We start from the raw sequence: 5,230 nt of genomic DNA on the forward strand, positions 1-5,230 counted from the left end.
TATCCAGCGAGAATGACGGTCCGCAGATCCGCCTTCTGCTAGAAGCCTTCGGCCCGGGAGTGCCACTCTGACTCTAAATTCTGAGGAGTACGAGAAGTGACGCTCCCTATATGAGGAGCTGGAACACGGTTGGTTGGGGCTGCTCCCGCCCAGCAGCCCCTGTTGACCACCTCAACCCCCTCAGAGGAAGAGAGGTAAACGCGTGCTCTCACTCGAGAATTTATTTTTATTTTTTCCCCAAGAGCTCCTGTATATCTAACTTCTCATAGTCAGAAGAAATACTTAATTTTAATTCCTCAGAATAAAATGCAGCCAAACAACCAGACAAACAAGTAAACACGGTCTGGTGTGATAAGATTCATATCAAAACCGAAAATTATGTAATGCACGCGTTGCCTCGGCAGCGTGCGAGCAGCTCGGTCACACAATCAATCTCCTCGGAGAAAGATAGCAGCACCAGGGAGCTCTCACTCAGAGAGGGAAGAAACTGCAGCGCGCTCCTGGCTTCCGAACTTGGAGAGAGAGTGCTAGATCTAGGGAACGCGGGTGGAGATAGGGAGAGCCCGTCTCCAACCCGTCCTCCAGATCATGTGCGATAACCAAGATCTCAATCACCGCCGTGCCTCAGCAGCAGCGGGACCGTAACCGCAAGATCACAGGCACGGACACACACCTCGGCGCGTGCCTGGTGTGAGCGGAGCGTTTAACAGCGGGTAAAGCACAATCAGCCCCCTCTCTTTTTCCCGAGAGCTGACTGTGCGAGCTCCGCTCCACAGTAAAGCTGCTCATTATAATATTAGGATAATATGCTTGTGTAACTGATGCTTGTGCAACTGGCGAGCTCATCGACGCCCTCATATCAACCTCCTCTGAGGAAGACAGGCGGAGCGTCGAGCCCTCTCACCGGGGGGAAAGAACCACAGTGTGGGCTTCCGAACCCCGAGAGCGGGCGCTGGATCTGGTGGGTGAGGAAGAAGATAGGGACTCGCTCGTCTACATTCCCTCCACCGGATCCATGCGAACCCCACGAGCACAACCGCCGCTCCACCTCGGCGAAAGCGGGGCTGGCACCGCGAGAAACGCCGGTGAAGGCTCCCTCCTCAAAGAGGAGCTCCTCCCCTTATTCTTCGAGAGCTGACTCTGCGTGACAAACTGTGTGTGTCTCCACCCCACATATAGCTCGGGCAGGGAGGAACACACAACCTGAACGCTGTCTGCTCTTTGCCCAAATGCTTCTTTTTGGCTAAAGCTTGACATAATGGAGCTTATAAGTGGACAAACAACACTAAATAAGACTCACAAACAGATATCAGACTAACACACACACAGAGCGCTTGCTGAATGACAAAAAGCTGACGCCGGTTCCACCACACGTGCTTTTATAGCTTCCTGGTCGCAACGTCACCCGCCCATGACGTCTCACCTATATATCTGTTAAAAAGGCCCGATGCAAATGAACTTTTATTTTGAAATGTTCTGGCGATTAGCCACTGTTTGAATGTGCTGTCAATGTAGCAACCTAAAGACACTAAGCTCCGCCCATTTCCAGCAGGTGGCAGTGATTAGCATTTGGTAGAAATAGCCCGCACAGAGTAGGTGAAAGCAGAATGGACTTGATGCTTTCTCAAGTTTGGTGTTGTGTGCGTATGTTAGATGAACCAAGTAAGTTTATTTATGTACTTCAGCTCTTGATAGCTGTGACCCTTCTGAATTTTTGTTGATGTTCATTGTTTAAGGGTACTTTAAATGTAATGACAGATTGTGGTCACATATGCTCATTATGTTGATTGCGCTTTGAAGTGTTTTTTCCTACCTTGAATTGTATGGATTTACGTACTTTATTGATTTGTTTATTCTAATTTGTTGTTGGATCCTTTTGTTAAAGACCACACACATGGAAGCACCAAAATAATTGCTTGCACTTACGTGCTCAAGATTGATTGGACAATCATGGAATGGTTGTGGAGAAAATAAAAGCATCAAGAACCGTAAACTGCATCTTTATGTCTCTGACCGGACATCTGTGGTGAACTAGTCCCCCCACTGGCAACCCCAACTGGTTTAGCTTTACCAGTTTTCTTTATGGTCCTTCGAGCCGGAGTTAGAGTTTTCCACAATTATGGAGATGCAGCCATCCGATGTTCCTGTTGAGCGGCCCAGGAGACAATCATCTCTGCCTGCACACTTGCAGGATTATGATTTGACTGGTTACAATCTACATAGATCCTTATCACCACCCAGCTATTCCCATAAATTCCCCTGTGCTGTGTCACCTGAAGAGGATGTCAGGATGGACACCCCACATGTAGCAGCACATCATAGTGATTATCACAGTCCTCAACAGTGGTATGTGGCAGATCGATGGGATCAGCAGGTGGAAACCTTCCGAGAGGAAAATGCTCATTTAAAGAAACAGCAAAAGGACATGATTACTACAGTTCAGCAGCTGAAGGAGGAAAGAGATGATCTTAAGCAGGCCAACGCCAAGTTCACGACACAGATGTCTCAACTTCAAGCAGAGGTGAGACAATTGTTAAGTTGGCAAAATGAACAGTCACAACCTCCTCAGGCATTGTCTACCCTTCCGGTACCTAGTCAGTCCAAAGCCCTAGATCGCCCTAAACCAGTTCCAGCCCCAAGAAAGCCAAGAGCAACTGAACCTGGAGCAAGGCCAAACTATGCCCAAGCCTCTCATGATGCATCACAAGATAGTAGTTCAGCAGAAAGTGTGGAGAGCTCTGAGTATTCAAGCAGTCAAGAAAGTTTGTCCTCTTCTGTTGATGGCATGAGAAACTTGTCCCTGAGCTCATCCAGGCGAAAGAAAGTTAATACCAGTCCAATAATTGATAGACAATTTTATCCGAGGAAAGGTGGAGGAAATCAAGCCAAGATTGTAGGAAGTTATACACCATATTCTTCCAGACCACGGCACAGCTTGTCTTCTAGGAGAAAGAAATGGCACCACGACTCCCCAAGTCCATCTACTGAGCAGGAAAGAGTATATCGTGGCCCTACTCCTACAATTCCGGACCTGATTCACCCAAACCCCAGAGAGTTTGCACGGCTTAAGATTGCTTTGTGTACATAGAAAAAGTCTTAGATCTTTGAGTTCAGCTCATGAAAAATGGGGGCAAAAACAAAAGTGTTGCGTTTATAATTTTGTTCAGTGTAATTAAGACATCACTAACAGGTAAAGTAAATAATAATGAGGATATAGTCTCAGGGGCGTGTCTACATGGTGGCCAGGGGTGGCAACGGCCCTCACTGAAATCTGGTTGGCCACCCCAGGTGCCCCCCCTACCAGATGTCTTGCGATTGGCTTGTTTTATTAAATTTCTAACTGCATCTGGCAGTGGCGGATCCTGGTGTGGGCAATATAGGCAGCTGCCTAAAGTGGCTTTCTTTTCTTCTATATACTTAATTTTAGGCGGTCTCTATAGCGTTATCTTAATGACAAATGTCGAGAGCGCAGTAATGTAACGCGATTGCACATCCATGTAACACCGTGTCCTAACTACACGTGACACGACGCCGCGACACGCGTAAAAAGGTATCTTTTCCATCTTGCGGACTTACAATGGCCGCCGCGTGTGCGTGTCCGTTAAGTCCACAAGACCATAGGGTGTCCCATTCTTCATTTTAGCTTTCAGAAGGGTGCTCGTGAGCGCCCCCTTTACGGCCGTTATGCGCCCTCAATGCGCACTTCTGCCGAGCCCGCACTGGGGCGAGCTCCACGGCAGACTTCTACCCAACAGTCAAAGCGGCATTACGTCACGAAAGTGTGGACTCAGAGGAAGACCGCGAGGGTTTAGGGTGCGATTTGCGACAGGGCTTAAATCAGAGGTCTTGTCCTAACCAGCCCAAACAGAGATCTCATTAGATGGAAGTTCTGTGAGTCATGAATATTAATCATCAAACATGGATGACGAGAAACTGATTGTGGAAGTTCAAAAGCATTAAATTCTCTATGATAAATCCCACAAATTCCACAAAGATATCAGAAAAAAGGATTCAGTCTGGAGAAGCATTGCTGAAGCACTGAATACACATGGTAAGTTAAGTTTAGACTTTTTCAGCTATGTTGTGTTAATATAAAATGGTTCGAGTTTGATTATAATTTTCCTTTTCATAATAAAAGTGATGAGATCGGTTTGAATTTCTATGAACAAGAACAAATAAACTGATTGTTATATGAGATAATTGGCACTGAATGTGTGTACAAATTATTTATTTTTAGTTAAAATATCATTGTGCGTTACTTACATAGCCACAATGAACGTGAAAATGGATAATTTACCTCAGATTTTTTTTTTTATTATATAGTTAAAACTGTGAATTCTGTGCAAACAACTCTTATTTCATAAAAAAGTTTGTCTAAAAGTCACTGAGTAGGCTATGTATTTTTTTAAAGAATACTATTTATTTATTAATAAACAGCAGTGCCTGCGCTTTCACAGAGAGCCCGCCCACCCGCTCTTCTGATTGGCTGTGATATTTGATTGATTCTGTTGCGTGGCATCTGGTGTGGACACCCAAAATGTTTGTCGCTGGAATCTTGTCGTGTCGCGTGTAGTTAGGACGCGGTGTAATGCACAAGGACGAATCTCTCCACTCGTAAGCGGATTTTCTTCGCTCTCACGCAAAACTGGACGTGCACTTTTAAATATACAGTGTTCTCTTATGAATTGCCTTTCCTCACTCAGATATTGCGTGTGCATGCTCAAACTTTGTTCTTGCATCATTGAAGACCAGAAGAGCTTTTTTAATTCAGGTGACGAGTAGGCTTATCCCACTAAATGGAAGCAAGCTGATTATAGTCAGCCTTCTGTAGTTATTTATTTGATTATTTAATACTTATTTAAGTGCTTATTGTAAATATGCATTTATTAAATTATTTTATTTAGTGCATTTGTATTTTGTTGTTTTTGTATTATGTATTAATACAAAATACATTGTATATATGTATATATACATTGTATATATGTATATGTATATAACTATACAATAAAATCGAATCAACCAGGCTTGGTTCCAGAAATAAATCAATGAGTGTGCTTCTGAAATTAGTGAGGATTAGTTTTAAAGGATTAGTTCACTTCCAGAATAAAAATTTCCTGATAATTTACTCACCCCCTTGTCATCCAAGATGTTCATGTCTTTCTTTCTTCAGTCGAAAAGAAATTAAGGTTTTTGAGGAAAACATTCCAGGATTTTTCTCCATATAGTGGAC

The sequence above is a fragment of the Sinocyclocheilus rhinocerous genome, unplaced genomic scaffold, assembly GCF_001515625.1.
Source record: "Sinocyclocheilus rhinocerous isolate Xijiao unplaced genomic scaffold, SAMN03320098_v1.1 scaffold2222, whole genome shotgun sequence".
Lineage (NCBI taxonomy): Eukaryota > Metazoa > Chordata > Actinopteri > Cypriniformes > Cyprinidae > Sinocyclocheilus > Sinocyclocheilus rhinocerous.